The 26,405-nt window shown below is 33.1% G+C and overlaps 3 long non-coding RNA genes across 6 annotated transcripts; all 3 read left to right on the plus strand.

Moving 5' to 3' along the window:
* On the plus strand, window positions 1-26,123 carry LOC136413158 (uncharacterized). 4 transcript variants are annotated; one of them, XR_010752452.1, is made up of 8 exons: window positions 1-154; window positions 782-908; window positions 2,562-2,690; window positions 4,342-4,469; window positions 6,153-6,289; window positions 12,463-12,601; window positions 18,765-18,900; window positions 25,082-26,123. It is a non-coding gene; the product is annotated as an uncharacterized lncRNA (long non-coding RNA). The 4 variants fall into 4 exon arrangements; XR_010752453.1 differs by lacking the exons at window positions 1-154; window positions 782-908 and adding an exon at window positions 2,114-2,248; XR_010752454.1 differs by lacking the exons at window positions 1-154; window positions 782-908; window positions 2,562-2,690 and adding an exon at window positions 3,885-4,025.
* Window positions 14,533-15,195, plus strand: LOC136413207 (uncharacterized). Its single transcript, XR_010752460.1, has 3 exons — window positions 14,533-14,779; window positions 14,846-15,011; window positions 15,080-15,195. It is a non-coding gene; the product is annotated as an uncharacterized lncRNA (long non-coding RNA).
* Window positions 20,968-23,300, plus strand: LOC136413159 (uncharacterized). The gene is made up of 3 exons (XR_010752456.1): window positions 20,968-21,377; window positions 21,446-21,606; window positions 21,659-23,300. It is a non-coding gene; the product is annotated as an uncharacterized lncRNA (long non-coding RNA).
* Window positions 26,124-26,405: the final 282 nt, after the last annotated feature.

Here is a 26,405-nt window from a genome sequence, read left to right on the forward strand (position 1 = left end):
TCGTTTGTTTATTTACATTAATAGAAGTGTAGAAATTAATTTAAAATTTTACGTTTATTTTATTATATTATGTTATTTAAAATTGAGAAGGAAAAACAAGAAGGTCGTCATCTTAGTAGATCGATAAAACATCTATAGAATTAAGAACTAGAAGGTAAGTGTTGAGTTATGGACACTAAAGCTATTAAAGTCGACAAAAACTCAATCAATATTATAACTAAGATGAAGCTTTAGATTTATTATATTTAGGTTTAAAATGGAGGATAGACACTATTTATGAGATTTAAGGTGATGTTGACAGGTTTAATATCCCCTTAGTGGGGTATGGTTTACATATAGGGATGATAGAAAATGGTATAGTAATGTCTCTTGGGCTTGCTTTCGAGTGGTCTTAGCAGATAATAGATCATATAAAACTATATAATCGTGTTATTTTCTAAAGCCGATATCCTACAGTAAGAAAGAAAAGAAACCCATTGTCGAAGGAGTTTTCAATAATTCTCCATTTCTAATGCCTACTCTAATATTTACAGACCATATAAACTAGTAGTAAATTTCTCTTTTTTAATGCAATCAAAACTTATTTTTGGTAAAGCAGATTTTCATAAACGATCACATTATTTTTAATGTTTTGACTCATCTCAAACTTTTAATTTGAAATTATCTAGCCTGAGTTGTAAGATTGGTGAGATTCCAATACTCATGTGTATAATTAATGATATCAAATATTACATTCTTTGTGGAAAGGTATGTACTATAGCTGCCTGTCTCTTCGTTTCAGGACAAGAACTGCAGCCAAAGATATGAAATTGTGGTTCCACCATGAATGCAGCGAAAAAGATTGTACCATATCTAGGAAAGTGCAAGTTGCCTGCTAGTGGAAGTATTCCTGACAGCGACAGAAAAAGGTAGGAATTTAAAATTTTTATAGTGTTAGATGTGAATGAGAGTTACTATGCAATGGATGAAAATAATTGTTATCAAAGAAACAATTTATATTCAAAATTGTATGAATATTACAACAGTGAGTTAATTTGAAAATGAACCACTTTTGATATTTCTGGGATTATAGAAAATGTGGTAATATACAAAAATAAATGGATTTTATTTTCAAGGGGGATGTTTTTTTGGGTTTTTTTAATTAAATTGAAAGTACTTTTTAGCAGGGGTGGAAAAAACCACTAAGATTTAAATTGGGAATTTTAAATGAGTAGCAAGGTTGAGTGATACCTAATTTGAAAGGTTTTTTGGGAAAAATGATAATTGTTAAACAAGAATAAAGTGAATTGTTTTTAAAGTTTGATATTTATAGAAGCTTTTACTTGAATTCTTTACATGTAGTTATAATTTTTCCAGGTAAGTTCACTTAAGGCTTGTTGTGAATTATTATATAGATGTCACGTTTAATTTATTTTTTTAATTTTTTGTAGTAAGACTTTAAAAGTGAATAGAATAATTACTTTTAAGAACGTTTCATATCAATATAGGTTCATAAACCTTTTGTTTTAAAGATATCGGGTGTGGAAAATTTTAATTATTTTTCTTAACTTTCTTAACATAAATTTACCTATGAACTATCAACGTTTTGTCGTAATTATTATTTAAGTGTTATGGATCAGGAATATGTAGTAATTTAAGATAGAAAATTAACTATATATTATTTTTAAGGAGATTCGGTAGGTATTCATATTTAATTTTTTAGATGATTTTAATATGTATATAAGATAAGAACACATAGTGCAAAGGTACTAATGATTTTTATCACGATACAGGAGTTATGTGTATAAAATAGAATTGTAAATTTGGAATTGCTTAATGCATATGTTATGTGAAATAATTGCGTTAAGACAATGGGTATTCATAGCAGAACCAATTAGGATGAAATGGTGGATGCGAGAGAAGAGATTTTTATGTGTGGCGCCATCTGGGAGTCTGCGTTGCAAGTTTCTTCTTTGTGCGATTTTACAGAATTCTTTTTGGTGTCTCTTTGCAGATTTCTTCTTCGTGTGTACTTGTAGATTTCTTGTTTGTGGTAATTTTCTGTACATCGTGCATGACAATAAAGACATTTTTCAGTAATTGTATCCTGAGAGTTTTTTGTTTTTTTATTTATATTAAATGAAATGTAGAAATTAACTTAAAAGCGTGCGTTAAATGAAAATGTGGAATTTAAAATTGAAAAGCAAAATACAAAAGTGGTGTCATCTCAGTCGATCGACAGAATATCTGTAGAATTAGAAATTAGGAGGTAAGAAACAAAACTTATTGTCAAAGGAGTTTTTAGTAATTCTCCACTTTCAATACCTATTGTATAATTTATAGATTAAATAAATTTCTCTTTTTTTCTAACGTAATGAAAACTTATTTTTGGTACCTTTATAAAAAAGTTTTTTCATAAAGATTATATTATTTTGACTCAACTTGTACTTATAGTTCGAGGTTATCTAGAGTGAGTTGCAAGATTGGTTAGATTCCAATGTTCTTGTGTTTAATTAACGATATTGAATATTACATTGTTCGTGGAAATGTATGTACTATAGCCGCCTGTATTTTCTTTTTAGGACAAGAACTGCAGCCAAAGGATATGAAATTGTGTGTGTGTCCACCCTGAATTCCACGACAAAGATTGTGTCATCTTGAAAAGTGGGAGCTCTCTGCTAGTAGAAGTATTGCTGACGGGACAGAAAAAGGTAGGAATTTAAAATTTTTATAGTGCTAGATTTGAATGAGAGTTACTATGCAACGAAAGAAAATAATTGTTATCAAAGAAGTAATTTATATCGAAAATGAATTGAACGAGTATTACAACAGTGTATTAATTTGGAAACGAACCACTTTTGATATTTCTGGGATTATAGAAAACGTGTTAATATACAAAAATAAGAGGATTTTATTTTCAAGGGGGACTTTCTTTTGGGGTTTTGTATTAAATTGCAAGTACTTTCTAGCAGTGGTGGGAACAACCATTTAAATTTTAAATGGGTAGCAAGGTTGAGTGATACCTAATTTGAAAGGTTTTTTGGGAAAAATGATAATTGTTAAATAAGAATAAAGCGAATTGTTTTTAAAGTTTGATATTTATAGAAGCTTTTACTTGAATTTCTTTACATGTAGTTATAATTTTTCCAGGTAAGTTCACTTAAGGCTTGTTGTGAATTATTATATAGATGTCACATTTAATTTGTTTTTTTACTTTTTTGTAGTAAGACTTTAAAAATGAATAGAATAATTACTTTTAAGAACGTTTCATACCAATATAGGTTCATAAACGTTTTGTTTTAAAGATATCGGGTGTGGAAAACTTTAGAAGAAATTTTAATTATTTTTCATACTTTCTTAAAATAAATTTACCTATGAAATATTAACGTTTTATCGTAATTATTATTTGAGTGTTATGGATCAGGAATATGTAGTAATTTAAGATAGAAAATAGACTATATATTATTTTTAAGGAGATTCGGTAGGTATTCATATTTAATTTTTTAGATGATTTTAATATGTATATAATATAAGAACACATAGTGCAAAGGTACTAATGATTTTTATCACGATACAGGAGTTATGCGTATAAAATAGAATTGTAAATTTGGAATTGCTTAATGCATATGTTATGTGAAATAATTGCGTTAAGACAATGGGTATTCATAGCAGAACCAATTAGGATGAAATGGTGGATGCGAGAGAAGAGATTTTTATGTGTGGCGCCATCTGGGAGTCTGCGTTGCAAGTTTCTTCTTTGTGCGATTTTCCAGAATTCTTTTTGGTGTCTCTTTGCAGATTTCTTCTTCGTGTGTGCTTGTAGATTTCTTGTTTGTGGTAATTTTCTGTACATCGTGCATGACAATAATGACATTTTTCAGTAATTGTATCCTGAGAGTTTTTTTATTTATATTAAGTGAAATGTAGAAATTAACTTAAAAGCGTGCGTTAAATGAAAATGTGGAATTTAAAATTGAAAAGCAAAATACAAAAGTGGTGTCATCTCAGTCGATCGACAGAACATCTGTAGAATTAGGAACTAGGAGGTAAAAAAGAAAAGAAACCCATTGTCGAAGGAGTGTACAGTAATTGTTCACTTTTAATAACTATTCTAGTACTCACAGATTAAATAAATTTGTCTTTTTTCTAACGCAATGAAAACTTATTTATGGTAGCGTCTTAAAGCAGCTTTTTGATAACGATCATATTGTTTTGACTCACCTTGTACTTGTAATTGAAAGTTATCTAGTGTGAGTTGCAAGATTGGTGAGATTCCAATACTTTTGTGTTTAATTAATGATATTGAATATTAGATTCATTGTGGAAACGTAGGTACTATAGCTGTCTGTCTCTTCCTTTCAGCACAAGAATTGCAGCTAAAAGATGTGAAATTGTAGTTCTACTTTGAATGCAGCGAAAAAGATTGTACCATATCTAGGAAAGTGCAAGTTGCCTGGTGGTGGAAGTATTCCTGACAGCGACAGAAAAAGGTAGGAATTTAAAATTTTTATAGTGTTAGATGTGAATGAGAGTCACCATGCAATTGATGAAAATAATCCTTATCAAAGAAATAATTTATATTCAAAATTAATTGAATGAATATTACAACAGTGAGTTAATTTGAAAAGAACCACTTTTGATATTTCTGGGATGATAGAAAATGTGTTAATATACAAAAATAAATAGATTTTATTTTCAAGAGGGATGTTTTTTTGGATTTTTTAAATTAAATTGGAAGTACTTTTTAGCAGGTGTGGAAAAAACCTCTAAGATTTAAATTGGGAATTTTAAATGAGTAGCAAAGTTGAGTGATACCTAATTTGAAAGGTTTTTTGGGAAAAATGATAATTGTTAAATAAGAATAAAGTGAATTATTTTTAAAGTTTGATATTTATAGAAGCTTTTACTTGAATTCTTTACATGTAGTTATAATTTTTCCAGGTAAGTTCACTTAAGGCTTGGTGTGAATTATTATATAGATGTCACGTTTAATTTATTTTTTTACTTTTTTGTAGTAAGACTTTAAAAGTGAATAGAATAATTACTTTTAAGAACGTTTCATATCAATATAGGTTCATAAACCTTTTGTTTTAAAGATATCGGGTGTGGAAAATTTTAGAAGAAATTTTAATTATTTTTCATAACTTTCTTAAAATAAATTTACGTATGAAATATTAACGTTTTGTCTTAATTATTATTTGAGTGTTATGGATCAGGAATATGTAGTAATTTAAGATAGAAAATAAACTATATATTATTTTTAAGGAGATTCGGTAAGTATTCATATTTAATTTTTTAGATGATTTTAATATGTATATAAGATAAGAACACATAGTGATGTTAAGGTAATAATGATTTTTATCACGATACAGGAGTTATGTGTATAAAATAGAATTGTAAATTTGGAATTGCTTGATGCATACGTTATGTGAAATAATCGTGTTTAAACAATGGGTATTCATAGCAGGACCAATTAGGATTAAATGGTGGATGCGAGAGAAGAGATTTTTATGTGTGGCGCCATCTGGGAGTCTGTGTTGCAAGTTTCTTCTTTTTGTGGTTTTGCAGATTTCTTTTTGGTGTGTTTTTGCAGATTTCTTCTTCGTGTAAACTTGTAGATTTCTTGTTTGTGGTAATTTTCTGCACATCGTGCATGACAATAATGACATTTTTTTATAATTGTACTGTAAGAGTTTTTCGTTTGTTTATTTATATCGAAATGTGGAAATTAACAAATTAACTTAAAAGCGTGCGTTTGAAAAGAAAATGTGGAATTTAAAATTGAAAAGCACAACAATAAAAGTGGTGTCATCTTAGTCGATCCATAGAATATCCGTGGAATTAGAAATTAAGAGGTAAGAAAGAGAAGAAACTCATTGTCAAAGGAGTTTTTAGTAATTGTCAACTTTCAATAACTATTGTAGTATTCGCAGATTAGATAAATTTGACTTTTTTCTAACGCAAGGAAAACTTATTTTGGGTACCGCCTTAAAGCAGCTTTTTGATAAAGATCATACTGTTATGATTCAACTTGTACTTGTAATTTGAGGTTGTCTAGTGTTGAGTTGCAAGATTGGTGAGATCCCAATATTCTTGTGTTTAACTAATGCTATTGAATATTATATTCTTCGTGTAAAACGCATGTACTATAGTTGCCTCTCTTTTCTTTTCAGGACAAGAACCGCAGCAAAAGGATGTGAAATTGTGTGTGCGTGTGTGTGTCCACTCGGAATGCAGTGAAATGATTGTGTCATCTCAGAAAGTGGAAACTGTTTGCTGGTGGAAGTATTGCTGATGGCGACAGAAAAAGGTAGGAATTTAAAATTTTTATGGTGTTAGATTTGAAGGAGTTACTATGCAACGAAAGAAAATAATTGTTATCAAAGAAGTAATTTATATCGAAAAGAATTGAACGAGTATTACAACAGTGTATTAATTTGGAAACGAACCACTTGATATTTCTGGGATTATAGAAAAGGTGTTAATATACAAAAATAAGAGGATTTTATTTCCAAGGGGGACTTTCTTTTGGGGTTTGGTATTAAATTGCAAATACTTTCTTGTAGGGATGGGAACAATCACTAAGATTTTAAATAGGTTGAGTGATATCTAATTTTTTTATATATTTTTTTTCGTTTTATTGAAAGGTTTTGGGAAAAATGATGTTTAAACCGTAAAGAAACTTCGTTACTAAATGTTTTGGGAAAAATGATGTTTCCTTATTAAAGGTATTCAAGAAAAATTGTTTATTAAGATGTTAATTATTCCAAAGGGCCTTTATTATTTGTTGAATAAGAATAAAGTGAATTGTTTTTAAACTTTGATATTTATGGAAGCTTTTACTTGAATTTGTTTGCAAGTAGTTGTAATTTTTGCAGGTAAGTTTGCTTAAGGTTTTTGTGATTTATCATACAGCTTTTACCTTGATTTGTTCTTTTGCTTTTTTGTAACAGGACTTTAAGAGTACATAGAATAATTACTTGGAAGAACATTTCAAACCAACATAGGCTCGTAAACGTTTGGTTTTGAAGATATCGGGTGTGGAAAATTTTAGAACAATGAGGTTATTTTCATAACGTTCTTAAATTAAAATGACCTATGTACTATTACAGTTTTGTTACAAAAAAGTGGGCCAGTGTATTTAGTATTTCATGGTGTGTTTTATTATTGCAAGTCCTAAAATTGAAGGAATTCTAACCTAGATGAAGATTCGCGGTTTTTTTTGCAACGTTGCCAGTTCCTCCCTTTTCTCCCAAAAGGAAAATGAATGATTTAATTTTCATTTGATCTTTGAATTTCACGGTTAAATAGCACATTTAACAAATTCATTGCTGAGGGAAATTATTTATCATCATATTTTAAATAGGAAAAACCATCCCCGAGGTGTTTCGGGCAGTAAATGTGTTAAAAAACACCTAATAAACCGATTGTGTATCAATTATTACTATTGGGTCATGAGTATTTGCATTTACTCGATTTAAATGGTTGTTTTAATAATTATTATGAAAATTTGGAAACAAAAACACGTGTAGTAAAGGATACCGAGGAAGGAATGGTAATAATTGATACATGATTGATTTATTAGTGGTTTTTTAACACATTTACTGCCCGAAACAACTCGGGGGTGATTTTGTCTAATGATGATGAATGAATTCCCGGTTTGGGGAAGGTGTGAAATGATTTTGAGAGAAAAGGGGGAATTGGGAATTGTTGGCAGGGGGAAACTGGGGATTTTGATCCGGGTTAGAATTTCTTAAAATTTTAGGATTTCTTGCACAAGCCGGCAACACTGTACGGCACCGGGCCCAAAGAGGGCCCGGACAAAGTGACGGACGCGACGCAAAGTTACGTGGAGGCGATTGGCCTCCAGGTAACCTGGCGAGGAGTCGGCCAGTTTGGCCGACCCCTCTTTGGGGGTCTTCAACCTCGTTTTTCGGATTCGGCAGAACGACAACGTCGACATATCGGAGTCATCCCCTTAGAGAACGGGGGAACGCGGGAATTATTCATGGGGCCAGCATGAATAAGGCCTTTGTTCCCGGCGTTCTCCGAAAAGATGGCGGCGACATGCGCCGCTGCCGTTAACTGGTCTCGAATCCCGAGTAGAAGAAGACGAAGGGGGTCGTGAAAATCGCGAATGTCTATACGCTTGTTTCTTTGGAAGCGGTGGGTTTTTCGCGTGGCGCCATCTTTTAAGGGTTCGGAAAGGTAGTTAAAACGGTAAAAGACGAGAATGGGATAACCTCTCAGATCGTCACGAGTATTCCGAAAAAGTAAATAAAGATGTAAAATTTTGGACGTTAATTATTAAATAATAAGAAAATTGATTATCTGCGGGATTCAAGATCAGAAGATTGGGATCCAGAAATTTCCAGAGTGAGAAAAAGTAAAGAAATACTGGATTTTTGGATAATATTTACTCTAACAACGGAATTGGAAATGGTACCGTGGATGGGAAAATATTACAACAAAAAGGTAAATTAAGGACTTAAAAGCATACATTTCCAGAAAGCAAACAGAGGGAGTTATTAAGAAACAGAGCACAGAAAGAAATGGTCTGGAACAAGTAACTTTTTGGTTAGGTTTACGAGCAGGAGATTAGTAGTGAGGGTCCTCAAAGGAAAACCTAAGAGGATAGATGGAAAGTTTAACCTAGATATTAGAAAGAAAGAAGGTGGGTTGCTCCACAGATTTGATATAAATAAGATACACCATTAAGATTATAGTGGATTTCCTCGACAGATCAACAATGACGAAGGAGCCAGAGGTAGACACACTTAACTTTATCCAAAATTTATACGGAAAGTTGTATTATTGCCCATATTCATGGATAGGAAAGAAACATTTTTGAGTGGAGGACCGAAAAGAATCTAGGTTAAGAGCAAAAAGATACCAAGGTAGTACTTTGTAGCTTTATCGAAGAATAGTGCTTTATTTATTTCTTCTTAGCGAAAAGGATATGATTTATAAGGGAAGGAAAGAGGGTGGTTACTTGGATACATGGAAATTTGAAAGACAAAAATAGGAAATTACAAGAACAGCAAAAGTGAAAATGATCGAATAAGCTGACTGGGGCCGAGTAAAGGGAAAAAGAAAGGCAGCCAAAGTATTTTTTCACAAGGAAGGAGATATCGAGATTTGGAGGATTGCAAGTAAGTGGATTATTAGGAGACCGCTTTTTGTCTTAAGAGGAATAGGAATTTCTTAGTTATTTTGATGCATCAGAAGGACATTTGATTAATTTAAAAGGAATTGTGTGAAAAATTGTATCATAACTTATGGATTATTTTGGAATTGAATATTTGAGAAAATAGAGTATTTAATTGGAGCACCGTACTACCGGAAAGGGTAATTTTATTTTGAATTTGTATGTGAGTATAGTAGGTAGGGTGTTTTATGGATATTTGGAAAATTCACCATTATAAGTATTATTTGTCTTATTGGAAATAATTTATTTAAAAGGTAAGAGACAACAGAAGGTATTACACATTGAAGATTAAAATTGATTTATGTAGAAATGGTGAAAATATATTGTTACATTAGTAGATATTGTAGGAAATTAAATTGTGATTATTATTTAAGTGTTATAGGTAAGGAGGATGTAGTAATTTAAGATAGAAAATAGACTATGTGTTTAGTTTTTTAAGGAGACAAAATAGATACATTTCTGTAGCTATTGATATTTAATTTTTTAGACGATTTTAATATTTATATAAGATAAGAAAATATGGTGCAAAGGTATTAGCAATTTTTGTCAAGATACAGGAATTACGTGTATAAAATAGAATTATAAATTTGAAATTGTAGATGTATATGCTATGTGAAGTAATTTTGTTAAGATGTTAGGTATTCATAGTAAGTAAAAGTAGGGATATAGTACAGGATTTCTCAGGGTATTTTTCTTTTGAGGGAGGTAAAAGATACGGAGGGGAGGTAGGTGGAAAAATGTACGAGAAACATGCATATAGAATGTAAAACTTTAAAGAAACACTGGGTAGGATAGCAATTAGGAGTAAACGGTGGATGCGAAAGAAGATGAGAGATTTAAACACAAAAATAGGACTTTATTTGTTATATGGAGGGATAATATAAAAACATGTAAGAAGAACGGGAGGGAATGCAAATAGCTGCATAAAAGAATGGAGAAATTTGTTAGTAGATTATTTGTTAACAGCAAAGATTATTCCTCCTAGATTTCGAGGATAAGACTAAGAAAGAACATTTATTTCAGAAGGAACAAATGAGCATGCATATTAAAATTAACGATATTAATAAAGGTATTAGGTAACTTATGGAAAACTTGTTTAGAACGATAGAATAAGGGAAGTTATATTATTTTTTTAATTATATTTTATTAGTGTTAGTATGTAGTCATTGTCAACTAGGAGCTTCCTAAAATTGTAGAGGAACTTTAGGGCTTAGAAAAGCCATTGGGGAGATTTTTCTCGGAAGATCTTTGAAAAAACACTGGTTTTTAAGGATAACTTGGGGATTCTGGGACAAAATGGTGAACGAGATATATTCACTGGAACCGTGAAGTTAGGAAAAGTAATTACAGGAAAAAACCGAAATTGTGAGGTCTAAGTGGAATTAGGGACGACGAATTTGGAAGGTTTAGCGATTTGGTGTTTTTGGAAATTTCTAAGCAGCTCAGGAAGGGCTGAAAAAAGACTTGGAAGAAAAAGCATTGGACAAGTCAAGTGAGAAGTAGAGATTGCACGGGGGTACAGTATTCATTGGAGAAGATATAAGAGAGAAGGTGGAAAACAAGATTGGTTTATTTTGAGAAGGGTTTGAACAAGTGGAATCGTGTGTAAAATAAAGGGATGAATTTGGACGATATGGCAAATGAGGTTTTCTTAAGAAAATATTAAAAGGAAGATGGATTATAGAACGTCATAGATTTGAAAGATTTTTAAAGAAATTATTTTAATTGTTTCTAAATTAACATTATGTATGATAATTTTTTATAGTGTTGTTTACGTATAAGTAGGATATTTATTAGTTTTAACTTTTGTAATTGTAAACTAAGGTAAAAGAGATAATAGGATGCTCCACATAATTTGCACACAAGTGGGCCAAGTGTGCAAATTATTGGGATAACATTAAACTGGCACCAACAGGTACTATCACGGTTCTAAAGGATTTATTAGAACTGGGAATTTGCTAGTCTGCTTTTTCGTATTTTTACTACATTTTATGATTGATTAATATTTTATACTTTGTTTCCTACAGTAGTAGATTCTTTATGTAGTTTACATACTGTGCTGGTGAGATATAATTTGTATTATTTCAGAATTTTATTAGTGCTTTAGTCTTGTGTGAAATAGACTGTTAGGACGTAGGTTCTATTTTAATTGTACAGGGTATAGGGAAATAACTTTGTCAAATTTAACCGACGATCGAGAACATTATTTGGAACGGAGAGTTCTTTTGAACAGGAAAGAGAAACGTTTGTAAATTGACGAATTATTATTTAGAATTAGAAAATTAGAATGGCTAACCCGAACTAACCAGGATTAGAATGGGAAGTACGAAGGTAGCAAAGTTATTTCCCTAACACTGTATATTATATTTACGGCGGGTGCGTGTAATCCCCGGCGAGTTGGAATTGACGAAGCTAGAAACGTAACGTTGCTTTTGTATTTAATGAGAAAGTAAAGCAAATAGGGAAATTACCGTGATATTTGAGGAGATTTAATTTTTGGACGTCGTCGTAAAGAAGGGAACTATTAAACTGAGTCATTTAAAATGGCCATTCGAAGTTGAATCATTAGTAGAGTCAGCTGTGGAATTTTACACGAGAGAAATAGAAGATGAAAAGTAGGTCGCAGCGGGATCGTACGAATTTGAACGACAGGGCAGAGTGAGGTTATAATGCTTTATTTATTACTACTTTTAACTTTGAAGATTTCGATTAAACATTTAAGCTATTTTTTAAGAAAAGAGGTCGAATTGTTTAAAAAATGAACAATAATTGTCGAAAATGTCGTCCATTCACTTGAACGTACAAATTTACCAGAACTTTGATACTTTGGAAGACACGGTCGAGAATTCGTGGGGTGATAACTGCACACTGTCCAAATTCGTCGTTTGAAACTTTGATTACGTGTATTTACGGTGTAAAAGTATTATAAAACTGGCAACAAGAAGCAACGCAGAGGTGTGATGTGCGGGGGCCAAGGTGGGTAGATATGCTTAGTGCACGAACTTATTAAACGATCGATTGACTTCTCGAAGGTAAACTAAGGTTATAAGAGCTGTGGTTATATTAAGTTGAACATAACCGTGTCTTAATTTGTCTAAAATGTAAAGCAGCCTTTTGATAAGGATCTGATTGTTTTGAGTCAACCGGTACTTGTACTATGAGGTTATTTAATGTGAGTTGCAAAGATTCCAACGTTCTGGTGTTTAACTAAGGATATCGAATATTATATTCTTCGGGGAAACGTATGTACTATAGCTGCCTCTCTTTTTTTTCAGGACAAGAACTGCAGCCAAAGGATGTGAAATTGTGTGAGTGTGTGTCTGTGTTTATCCCAAATGCAGTGAAATGATTGTGCCATCTCCGAAAGTGGAAGCTGTTTGCTGGTGGAAGTATCGCTGACGGCGACAGAAAAAGGTAGGAATTTAAAATTTTTACGGTGCTAGATTTGAGGGTGTTACTATGCAAAGGAAGAATATAATTGTTATCAAAGAAACAATTTATATTCAAAACGAATCGAAAGAGTATTAAAACAGTGAGTTAATTTGAGAACGAATCACATTTGATATTTCTGGGATTATAGAAAAAGTGTAAATATACAAAAATAAGGGGATTTTATTTTGAAGGGGGACATTCTTTTGGAGTTTTTTTTATTAAATTGCAAGTACTTTCTAGTACGAAGGGAAAGAACCAGTAAGAATAAAATTGGAAATTGTAAATAGGTAGCAAGATTGAGTGATACCTTATTTGAAAGGTTTTTTTAAAATTTTTTTGGTTTTCTGGAAAGGTTTTGGGAAAATTGAAGTTTAAGCCGTAAAGAAGTTTCGTTACTAAATGTTTTGGGAAAAAGGATGTTTCCTTATTAAAGGTATCAAAGAAAAATTGTTTATTAAGAGGTTAATTATTCCAAAGGGTCTTTATTATTTGTCGAATAAGAATAAAGTGAATTGTTTTTAAACTTTGATATTTATCGAAGCTTTTACTTGAATTTGCTTGCATGCAGTTATAATTTTTGCAGGTAAGTTTGCTTAAGGTTTTTGTGATTTATGAAACAGCTTTTACCTCAATTTGTTCTTTTGCTTTTTTGTAGTAAGACTTTAAGAGTACATAGAATAATTACTTGGAAGAACATTTCAAACCAACATAGGCTCCTAAACGTTTTGTTTTGAAGATATCGGGTGTGGAAAATTTTAGAACAATGAGGTTATTTTCATAACGTTCTTAAATTAAAATGACCTATGTACTATTAACGTTTTGTTACAAAAAGGTGGGCCAGTGTATTTAGTATTTCATGGTGTGTTTTATTATTGCAAGTTCTAAAATTGAAGGAATTCTAACCTAGATGAAGATTCGCGGTTTTTTTTGCAACGTTGCCAGTTCCTCCCTTTTCTCCGAAAACGAAAATGGATTATTTAATTTTCATTTTATCTTTGAATTTGACGGTTAAATAACACATTTAACAAATTGATTGCTCAGGGAAATTAATTATCATCCTATTTTAAATAGGAAAAACCATCCCCGAGGTGTTTCGGGCAGTAAACGTGTTAAAAAACACCTAAGAAACCGAAGATGTATCAATTATTACTATTAGGTCATGAGTATTTGCATTTATTCGATTTAAATGGTTGTTTTAATAATTATTATGAAAATTTGGAAACAAAAACACGTGTAGTAAAGGATACCGAGGAAGGAATGGTAATAATTGATACATGATTGATTTATTAGTGGTTTTTTAACACATTGACATGACTGCCCGAAACAACTGGGGGGTGATTTTGTCTAATTGAGATATGATGATGAGTGAATTCCCGGTTTGGGAAAGGTGTGAAAATGATTTTGAGAGAAAAGGGGGAATTGGGAAATTTTTGCAGGGGAAACTGGGGATTTTGATCCGGGTTAGAATTTCTTAAATTTTTAGGATTTCTTGCACAAGCCGGCAACACTGTACGGCACCGGGCCCAAAGAGGGCCCGGACAAAGTGACGGACGCGACGCAAAGTTACGTGGAGGCGATTGGCCTCCAGGTAACTTGGCGAGGAGTCGGCCAGTTTGGCCGACCCCTCTTTGGGGGTCTTCAACCTCGTTTTTCGGATTCGGCAGAACGACAACGTCGACATATCGGAGTCATCCCCTTAGAGAACGGGGGAACGCGGGAATTATTCATGGGGCCAGCATGAATAAGGCCTTTGTTCCCGGCGCTCTCCGAAAAGATGGCGGCGACATGCGCCGCTGCCGTTAACTGGTCTCGAATCCCGAGTAGAAGAAGACGAAGGGGGTCGTGAAAATCGCGAATGTCTATACGCTTGTTTCTTTGGAAGCGGTGGGTTTTTCGCGTGGCGCCATCTTTTAAGGGTTCGGAAAGGTAGTTAAAACGGTAAAAGATGAGAATGGGATAACCTCTCAGATCGTCACGAGTATTCCGAAAAAGTAAATAAAGATGTAAAATTTTGGACGTTAATTATTAAATAATAAGAAAATTGATTATCTGCGGGATTCAAGATCAGAAGATTGGGATCCAGAAATTTCCAGAGTGAGAAAAAGTAAAGAAATACTGGATTTTTGGATAATATTTACTCTAACAACGGAATTGGAAATGGTACCGTGGATGGGAAAATATTACAACAAAAAGGTAAATCAAGGACTTAAAAGCATACATTTCCAGAAAGCAAACAGAGGGAGTTATTAAAAAACAGAACACAGAAAGAAATGGTCTGGAACAAGTACCTTTTTGGTTAGGTTTACGAGCAGGAGATTAGTAGTGAGGGTCCTCAAAGGAAAACCTAAGAGGATAGATGGAAAGTTTAACCTAGATATTAGAAAGAAAGAAGGTGGGTTGCTCCACAGATTTGATATAAATAAGATACACCATTAAGATCATAGTGGATTTCCTCGACAGATCAACAATGACCAAGGGTCCAGAGGTAGACACACTTAACTTTATCCAAAATTTATACGAAAAGTTGGATTATTGCCCATATTCATCGATAGGAAAGACACATTTTTGAGTGGAGGACCGAAAAGAATATAGGTTAAGAGCAAAAAGATACCAAGGTAGTACATTGTAGCTTTATCGAAGAATAGTGTTTTATTTATTTCTTCTTAGCATAAAGGATATGATTTATAAGGGAAGGAAAGAGGGTGGTTACTTGGATACATGGAAATTTGAAAGACAAAAATTGGAAATTACAAGAACAGCAAAAGTGAAAATGATGGAAAAAGCTGACTGGGGCCGAGTAAGGAGAAAAAGAAAGGCAGCCAAAATATTTTTTCACAAGGAAGGAGATACCGAAATTGGAGGATTGCAAGTAAGTGGATTATTAAGAGACCGCTTTTTGTCTTAAGAGGAATAGGAATTTCCCAGTTATTTTGATGCATCAGAAGGAAATTTGATTAATTTAAAAGGAATTGTGTGAAAAAGTGTACCATAAGTTATGGATTATTTTGGAATTGAATATTTGAGAAAATAGAGTTTTTAGTTGGAGCACCGTACTACCGTAAAGGGTAATTTTATTTTGAATTTGTATGTCAGTAAAGTAGGTAGGGTGCTTCATGGATATTTGGAAAATTCACCATTATAAGTATTATTTGACATAATTTGTTTAAAAGGTGAGATAACAGGTGTTATTATAAATTGAAAATTAGAATTTATTTGTATACACATAGTGAAAGTATATTATTTTTGAATTAGTAAATATTGTAGGAATTGTGAATTACATTATGATTATTATTTAAGTGTTAAGGATAGAAAGTAAACTGGATATATTATTTTTTATAGGAAAAAACTAGGTACATTTTTGTAAGTGTTGATATTTAATTTTTTAGATGATTTGAATATTTATATAAGATAGGAAATGATAGTGGTAAGGTACTAATAATTTTTGTGAGCATATAGAAATTATGTGTATAAACTCGAATTGTAAATTTGAAATTGTAGATGTATATGCTAAGTGAAGTAATTGTATTAAAATATTAGGTATTCATAGTAAGTAAAGGTAGGGATATAGTACTGGATTTCTTAGGGTATTTTTCTTTTGAGGGAGTGGAAAAATGTACGAGAAACATGCATACAGAACGTAAAACTTCAAAGAAACTGGATAGGATAGCAATTAGGTGTGAAGGGTGGATGCGAAAGAAGAGTAGGGATTTAAACATAAGAATAGGACTTTATTTATTATATGGAAGGATAATACGAGCATTTGTAAGAAAAATGGGAATGAATGAGAAAGAATGTATATTAGAAAAGTAGAATTTGCCAGTAGGTCATTTATGTATTTATAGTTCATAAGAAAGTAAAGATTGTTACTTTTGAATTTTAACAGTAGAGGTGAGGAAGAACTTATGTATATTTGAGAGGTAAATAAGAGGAGCTTTAGAAGGAACAAATGAAAACGTACATTAAAATTAGTGATATTAATAAGGGTATTAGATAATTTACGGAAAACATATTTGAAATGATAGAATAAGGGAAGTTATTACTTTATTATATTTTATTAGTATTAGTAAGCAGTCGTTGTCAATTAGGAGTTTTTTCAAATTTGAGAAGAAATTTGTAGGATTTAGAATAGCCATTTGGGGAATTTTTCCTGGAAGATCTTTGGAAAAACACTGTTTTTTCAGGATAACTTGGGGATTCTTGGACAAAATGGTGAACAGGATTTATTGATTGAAATTGTGGAGTCAGCAAAATTAACTATGGGAAAAAACCGAGATTGTGGAGTCCTAAAAGGGGTCTAACTGGAACTTGGGATGATTAATTTAGAGGATTTAGGGATTCGGTGCTTTTAAAAATTTGTAAGAAGTTCAGGAAGGAAGGGAAATGGTCAGTGGAGATAAGATTTTTTCTGAAAGAAGAGAAGTGGAAAAGACTTGGAGGAAAAAGCATTAGGCAAGTGAAGCGAGAAGTAGAGATTGCAGTAGTCATTGTATAAGAGAAAAGACAATTAACAAGATTGGTTTATTTCGAGGAGAGTGGGGAAAGTGATAGGATGAATTTGAACGATAAGGGGAAAGAGGTCTTCTTAAGAAGACATTAAAAGGAAGATGGATTATAGAACATTAGAGATTTTAAGGATTTTTAAAGAAATGGTCTTAATTATTTCTAAATTAGAATACTATTTAGGGATAAGTAGGATATTTATTAGTTTTTAACTTTTGTAATTGTAAACTAAGGTAAAAGAGATAATAGGATGCTCCACATAATTTGCACACAAGTGGGCCAAGTGTGCAAATTATTGGGGTAACATTAAACTGGCACTAACAGGTACTTTCACGGTTTTAAAGGATTTATTAGAACTGGTAAAGTTGAGACGGTAGAGACAAAAACAGGTGGCGAGTTTGCTAGTTTGTGTTTCTATGCTTTTGAAGAAACACGGAAAAGTATTTTATATTTGTGCGTTTTACACATTATTTTTAAATGGAAGAATTTTTTCACGAGTGCTTTGGTCTTTCGTTAGAGAGATCATTATTTGTCATTTTATTTTAATTATACATCGTGTCGGGGAAATAACTTCGGAATAGAAAAAAGGAAGAAGATTCGTAAACGTAACTATTTTGATTTCTTTGGAAAAAGAGAGACACATTTGAAGAATTGGCAATGTGTCTTTTAGTTTGTTTCATTTGGATACTTCTTTAGAATAAGAGAAATGAAAGTAGGAAAGTTATTTCCCTAACACTCCGTACAATTAGGATAAGTGGGTGTCATCGTTAGTTACTTGTGAAGGACGACGAAATTAATATTAAATTGCAACATTGCTTTTATAAGCAAGGAGACGAGGAAGTAACGAAAAGAAAGAGGACGGGATGATTCCCGCGCATTTTCGGAAGTTATCGTACCGAGGGAACCATCAGAACCGACATCTGCACCGAAAATTGACGTTCGAAGTTTGCACGAGAGAAACGGAAGACGAAAAGTAGGTCGCGAGGAACGCATCGCGTAGCTCGACCATTTTCTGTCAAAAAGAACTTTTTGACAGAGCGGAGAGAGGTTACGTCGCCATATTTACTTTGTATTTCGAAGACGTTAAGGCGTATGACTAATTTTTAACAAAATTAGTCTAATCGTTCGACAAATGAACAATAATTGTAGAAAATGTCGTCCATTCACTTGAACGTACAAATTTACCAGAACTCCGATACTTTCGAAGACATCGCGGAGAACCGGTGGGGTGATAACTGCACACTGCTCAAATTCGTCCTTTGAGACTTTGATTAGGTGTGCTTACGGTGTAAAAGTGTTATTTTATAAAACTGGGAACAAGAAGCAACCCACCCAGGGGCGTCAGGCGTGGGGGCCGAGGTGGGTAAATATGCTCGGTACTGGAACTTATCAAAGGAATGACTACATTCTCGAAGACAAACTAAGGTTATTCGAGCTGTGGATGAAGGAATTTGTCTAACAAGTAAAGCAGCTTTTTGATAAAGATCTAATTGTTTTGAGTCAAACGGTACTCGTATTCTGAGGTCATGTAGTGTGATTTGCCAAGATGAAATGTAAAGATTTCAAAGTTCTCGTGTTTAAGGATATTGAATATTAAATTCTTCGAGGAAAGTATGTGCTATAGTAGCCTCTCTTTTCCTTCCAGGACAAGAACTGCAGCCAAAGGATGTGAAATTGTGTGTGTGTGTGCGTCTACCTCGAATGCAGCGATAAAGATGGTGTGATCTGGGAAAGTGCAAGGTGCCTACCAATGGAAGTATTCCGGAAGGCGACAGAAAAAGGTAGGAATTTAAAATTCTTATTGTGTCAGATTTGAGGGTTAAGCAGTTGAAGAAAATAATATTGAAAAGAATTGGAAAGAGTATTCTAACAGGGTGTTAATATGAAAACGAACCACCTCTGATATTTCTGGGGTTATAGGAAAAGTGTAAATATACAAAAATAAGTGGATTTTATTTTCAAGGGGGAGTTTGTTTTGGGATTTTGTATTAAATTGCAAGTACTTTTTAGCAGGGGTGGGAACAACCACTAAGATTTTAAATAGGTGAAGTGATACCTAATTTTTTAAAGAATTTTTTGTCTTTTTATTAAAAGTTTTGGGGAGAAATGATATTTAAACCGTAAAGAAGCTTCGTTACTAAATGTTTTAGGAAAATTAATGTTTAAACAGTAAAGAAGTTTCGTTAAGAAAGGTTTTTGGGAAAAATGATGTCTAAACAGTAAAGAAGCTTCGTTACTAAATGTTTTGGGAAAAAGATGTTTCCTTATTAAAGGTATCAAAGAAAAATTGTTTATTAAGATGTTAATTATTCCAAAGGGCCTTTATTATTTGTGGAATAAGAATAAAGTGAATTGTTTTTAAAGTTTGATATTTATCGAAGCTTTCACTCGAATTTGCTTGCATGCAGTTATAATTTTTGCAGGTAAGTTTGCTTAAGGTTTTTGTGATTTATGATACAGCTTTTACCTCGATTTGTTTTTTTGCTTTTTTGTAGCAGGACTTTAAGAGTACATAGAATAATTACTTGGAAGAACATTTCAAACCAACATAGGCTCGTAAACGTTTGGTTTTGAAGATATCGAGTGTGTAAAATTTTAGAACAATGAGGTTATTTTCATAACGTTCATAAATTAAAATTACCTAAGTACGCTTAAAGTTTTGTTACAAAAAAGTGGGCCACAGTATTTAGCTTAGTATTGCATGGATGTGTTTTTATTATTGCAAGTTCTAAAATTGAAGGAATTCTAACCTAGATGAGGATTCGCGGTTTTTTTTGCGACGTTGCCAGTTCCTCCCTTTTCTCCCAAAACGAAAATGAACGATTTAATTTTCATTTGATCTTTGAATTTCACGGTTAAATAGCACATTTAACAAATTAATTGCTCAGGGAAATTATTTATCATTCTATTTTAAATAGGAAAAACCATCCCCGATGTGTTTCGGGCAGTAAACGTGTTAAAAAACACCTAATAAACCGAAGATGTATCAATTGTTACTATTGGGTCATGAATATTTGTATTTACTCGATTTAAATAGATCTTTTGACAATTATTATGAAAATTTCGAAACAGAAACACGTGTAGTAAAGGATACCGATGAAGGAACGGTAATAATTGATACGTGATCGATTTATTAGTGGTTTTTTAACACATTTACTGCCCGAAACACCTCTGGGGTGGTTTTGTCTATTTGAGATATGATGATAAATGAATTCCCGGAACAGGGAATTTGGGGAAGGTTTGAAAAACATGATTTTTTACTTTGAGAGAAAAGGGGGGAATTGGGAACTGTGGGCAGAGGAAACTGGGGATTTTGATCCGGGTTAGAATTTCTTAAAATTTTAGGATTTCTTGCACAAGCCGGCAACACTGTACGACACCGGGCCCAAAGAGGGCCCGGCAAAGTGACAGACGCGACGCAAAGTTACGTGGAGGCGATTGGCCTCCAGGTAACCTGGCGAGGAGTCGGCCACTTTGGACCGACCCCTCTTTGGGGGTCTTCACCCTCGTTTTTCGGATTCGGCAGAACGACACCGTCGAGAACACATCGGAGCCATCCCCTAGAAAGCGGGGGAACGCGGGAATCTTTCATGGGGCCAGCATGAAAGATGCCTTAGTTCCCGGCACTTTCCGATAAGATGGCGGCGACATGCGTCGTTGCCGTTAACTGGTCTCGAATCCCGAGTAGATGAAGACGGTGGGAATCGGCAAAAGCGCGAATGTCTATACACTTGTTTCTTTGGAAGCGGTGGGTTTTTCGCGTGGCTCCATCTTTTAAGGGTTCGGAAAGGAAGTTAAAACGGTAAAAGACGAGAAGGGGATAACCTCTCGGATCGTCACGAGTATTCCGAAAAAGTAAATAAAGATTGAAAATTTTGGACGTTAATTTATTAAAAAATAAAAGAATCGATGATCTACGGGATTCGAGATGAGAAGATTGGGATCCACAAATTTACAGCGTAAGAAAAAGTAAAGAAATACCGGAATTTTGGATAATATTTACTGGAACAGTGGAATTCGAAATGGAAACGTGGATGGGGAAATATTACAAAGAAAGAGGTAAATTAAAGACCTAAAAGCAAACATTTACAGGAAGCAAACGGAGGGGCTCACGGAAAAACAGAACACAGAAAGAAAGGGTCTGGAGCAAATACCTTTTAGGTTAGGTTTACGAGCACCAGATTAGTAGTGAGGTTCTTCAACAGAAAACCCAGCAGGAAGGATCGAACATTTAACCTACAAATTAGGAAGAAAGAAGGTGGGTTGCCCCACAGTTTTGACATAAAATGATGGAACCATTAAGATCATAGTGGATTTCCTCGACAGATCACCAATGACGGAGGGGCCAGAGATATAGACAAGGAACTTTACCAAAAACTGGTATCGAAAGTTGGATTATTGCTCACATTCAAGGATAGGAAAGATAGATTTTTCACCGGAGTAGTCGGATTCAAAAGAACTTAAGTTAAGGGCAAAAAGATAGCAAGGTAGTACTTTGTAGTTTTATCGAAGGACAGTGGTTTATTTATTTCCTCTTAGCAAAAAGAATAAGATTTATAAGGGAAGGAAAGAGGAAGCTCACCAGATGGATACATGGAACTTTGGCAAGAGAGAAGTAGGAAATTACGAGAACAGCAAAAGTGAAAATGATCGAAGAAGCTGACTGGGGCCCAGGAAAGGGAAAAAGATAAGGGCCAAAGTATTTTTTCACAAGGAAGGAGATTTTGAGATTTGGAGGATTGCAAGTAAGTGGAACATTACGAGATTGCTTTCTTATGTTAAGAAGAATAGGAATTTGCTTGTAGTTAATAAGTAATTTGTGAGTTTAATTTTGAAAGTTAATTAAGAATTTTCTAGTGTCTAGTGATGTATCAGAAAGATATTTGATTAATTTAAAAGGAAATGTGTGAAAAATTGTACCATAACTTATGGATTGTGGATGGACTTGTGGAATTGTAATTTGAGAAAGTAGAGTATTTAATTGGGGCACCATATTACTGTAAAGGGTGATTTTATTTGGAACTTGTAACTTAGCAAAGTAGATAGGGTGTTTGATTGATATTTGGAAGTGTAAGGTGAAAGATTCACCATTATAAGTATTATTAGAAATAATTGAGGATTAGATTTTATTTATATAAACATAGGAAAAGTATATTATTTTTAAATTAGTAGATATTGTAGGAATTGTGAATTACATTGTGATTATTATTTAAGTGTTAGGGATAAAGATGTAGTACTTTAGAATAGAAAGTAAATTGGATGTATTATTTTTTATAGGAAAAACTAGGTACATGATTTGTAATTGTTTAGAAGATTTGAATATTTATATAAGATAGGAAAGCATAGTGTAAAGGTACTGATGATTTTTGTGAAGGTACAGGAATTATGTATTTGAAATTGTCGATGCATATGCTAGGTGAAGTAATTCTGTTAAGATATTAGGGGTGTTCATAGTAAGTTTAAGTAGGTAGGGACATAGGAAAGGACTTTTTAGGCAATTTTTCTTTTGAGGGAGGAGATGTAGGTGGAAAAATGTAACAGAAACATGCACATAGAATGCAAAACTGGAGAGAAATTGGAAAAGATAGGAATTAGAAGTAAATGGTGGGTGCGAAAGAAGAGGAGGGATTTAAACATAAGAATAGGACATTATTTATTATATGGAAGGATAACTTGAGCATATGTAAGAAAAGTGGGAAGGAATGTATATTAGAAAAGTAGAATTTGCCAGTAGGTCATTTATGTATTTATAGTTAATAAGAAAGTAAAGATTATTTCTTGTGAATTTTAAGGATAAGAGTAAGAAAGTACATGTATTTCAGAGGGAAGTAATTAGAGCTTTTAGAAGGAACATGTAAATTAAAATTAGTGATATTTATAAGGGTATTAGGTAACTTGTGAGAAACACGTTTGGAGGGATAGAATAAGGGAAGTTGCATTATTATATTTAATTAGTGTTAGTATGTAGTCATTAGATATGTGTCAACTAGGAGGTTCCTAAAATTGTAGAGGAACTTTAGGGCGTAGAAAAGCCATTTGAGGAATTTTTCCCGGAGGATATTTGGAAAAAAGTTTGTTTTTAAGCAATACTTGGGGATCCTTGGACAAAATGGTGAACGAAATTTATTCACCGAAATTGTGAGGTGTTAGAAGGGATATAACGGGAACTAGGGACGACGAACTTGGGAGATTTAGCGAAGGGGAGAATTTGAAAGAGGCTTAGGAAGGGCCGGAACTGGTGAAAGGAGATAAGATTTATTTTGAAAGATGAGAAAAACTGGAAAAAGACTTGGAAGAAAAAAGCATTTCCAGCAGTGGACAAGTCAAGTGAGAAGTAGAGATTGGAGCACTGCGGTGCAGTATTCATTGGAGAAGAGAAGAGATAAGAAAAAAGGTGGAAAACACGATCGGTTTATTTTGAGGAGGGTTTGAATATAGTGGGCAAAGTGATAGGATGAATTTAAACGATATAGCGAATAAGGTTTTCTTAAGAAAGCATTGAAAGGAAGATGAATTTGAACGATTTTTAAAGAAATGGTCTTAATTGTTTTTAAATTAAGATATTGTGTATATACGATAATATTTTTAGGGTTAATTATGTATAAGTAGGATATTTATGTAGAATGAAGGGGCCTTTTTAGGATGCCTCACATAATTTGCACACAAGTGGGCCACGTGTGCAAATTATTGGGGTAACATTAAACTGGCACTACTAGTAGGTACTTTTACGGTTCTAAAGGATTTATTAGAACTGGGAAAGTTAAGAAAAAGAGAGGTAGGGAATTGCTCGTTTGCTCGTTTACTTTTCCAAATTTGTACTACATTTTATGATTGATTAGTATTTTATACTGCGTTTCCTATAGTAGTAGATTCTTTGTGTAGTTCACGTACTGTGTGGGTGAGATATAACTTGTGTTATTTTAGAAATTTATTAGTGCTTTAGTCTTGTGTGAAATAGACTATTAGGACGTAGGTTCTACTTGAATTGTACAGGGTATAGGGAAATAACTTTGTCAAATTTAACCGACGATCGAGAACATTATTTGGAACGAAGAGTTCTTTTGAACAGGAAAGAGAAACGTTTGTAAATTGAGGAATTATTATTTAGAATTAGAAAATTAGAACGGCTAACCGGAACTAACCACGATTAAAATAGGAAGTAGAAAAGTAGCAAAGTTATTTCCCCAACACTGTACATTTACTGTAGGTGTATAATTCTTGGCGGGTTTCGATTGACGAATTTTAGGTTAGCATTAGCAGTCAGCCGTGGTAATTTACACGAGAGAAATAGAAGATGAGAAGTAAGTCGCAATTCGATCATGCGATTTGGAATGACAGAGTAGAGTGAGGTTATATTAATTTATTTATTACTATTTTTAAGTTTGAAGATTTCGATTGAAAATTTAGGCAATTTTTTAAGAAAAGAAGTGTAATTGTTTAAAACATTGATAATAATTGTGGAAAACGCGGTCCACTCATTTGAAAGTTGAAGTTTACCAGAACTTTGATACTTTTGAAGACATTGTCGAGAACTTGTGTGGGGTGATAATTGCACACTGTCCCAATTCGTTCCTTGGGGCTTTGATTACGTGTGTCGATTGTCTCGGAAGTAATTTTTGAAAACTGGGGACAAGAAGTAACCCACTGGTGTAAATTGGAATCGGTCGAAGGATTCCACATAACATTCTCGAAGATGAACTGAGGTTATACGAGCCATGGCTCCATCACCTCGGACATAACCCCATCTTACTTTGTCAGGGTGTGGGGATGAAGGTATTTGTGGAACAAGTAATGGTTCTTTTGGAAATATTTGAGGATTATTTGTATTTTAGATTTGCATAGTTTGAGAATTTGCACATTCCGAGCTATGAAAGTAGGTATTATGACTGAGGAGGGATGGATTCGAAAGATTATTATGTGGTGTCTCATGGGACTAGGTGCAATGAATTGTCATTGTTTCAGATTTCGAAGGATGAAGTACTCGGAACACTTGCATTTTGTGATGGGTGCCACAAGAGAAGTCGAGGGGACAATGTCTTCAAGAAAGCATTGGAGGTTTGAAGCTCCTTAATTAATTTTGTGAGAAAACAGATGAAATGCATAGAGCAACTGAGAAAGGAAAAGGGAGAAATGGAAGGACCAATGGTAGGTAAGTGATAAAAGTAAGAAGTAGTGATAGGTCGAGGGATTTGAGAAGAAGAGTATTTTGTGAGGAACGAAAAGTGAATTGTACTTTTTCCTCTAAATTTGAGAGTCGAGTAGATGTGTAATTGGTACTCGAGCAGTACAGTTTGTGATATTGTGTGGTTCTTTAGCATTGCTCATGGCTCGTGTAAGTAGAAATGGTGGATTCTTTTGAATTGTAAAAGGGGTTAAGGGATAAATAAATGGAAAGATTTGAAAGTACATTGCAGGGTACTAGTTTCTTAATGAATTTTTGAGAGAAACATATGAATTTAGTAAAAGTGCAAAGAAACTTTTCGTTCCTAGATAGGAAATGAGTGTATTTTCGATTTTATGATTATGAAAAGTGTTATTTTTGATAAAAGATGAAATTTAAAATTGAAAAAACTAATTTTCTATGGTTTATGTATTATTTAACTGATTTTTGATAACATTTCTGTTTGTATTTTACTAACTGGATATTATATTTATTAAATTTGTGACTCTTTTTGTATTACTTTTGATGAGTCGAAAGAGTACTTGTCGAGGTGATACATTGGAGTGGTGGTATATTTGGTAACTGTATATTATTTATTATTATTATTATTATTATTTTTTAAGAAGCTTTTAGAACTAAAAGAAGGGTGTTTCTTCTGACTGCAACTAATAAAAGCAGAATTGAAGGATTTTGTGTGAGATTATTTCTAAACCTGTTACCCGACGAATAGGAAAGTGGTCTTTTGGGATTGGGGAGAGGATTGTCTTATTTTGTGGAAATGTAGTAACTTTTTATAGGTATTGTCTATATTTTTGGAAACATTCCCCGCAGTATTATGACTGATTTAGAGCTTGTATTTTGTAAATTTAGTATATTTAGTATTTATTGATGAATATTATTGGTTTTTCTATGAATGAAGAAGAGATACATGGTCTGCATTATATTGAGAGATGAGTAAAGTGTTTCTAAAGACATGTACTCTTATTTATTTATAATTAGAGGATAGTTTAGATATTTAAAAAAAAGTGACACATTAAAGGGTGGTATATATTGATTATTAAATTGTATTGTGAGGGTCAGGATGCACTGTGGAAGTTTGGGGATAGAGGGAAGATAGAGAAACTA

Source organism: Euwallacea similis, chromosome 13, assembly GCF_039881205.1.
Source record: "Euwallacea similis isolate ESF13 chromosome 13, ESF131.1, whole genome shotgun sequence".
NCBI classification, from domain to species: domain Eukaryota; kingdom Metazoa; phylum Arthropoda; class Insecta; order Coleoptera; family Curculionidae; genus Euwallacea; species Euwallacea similis.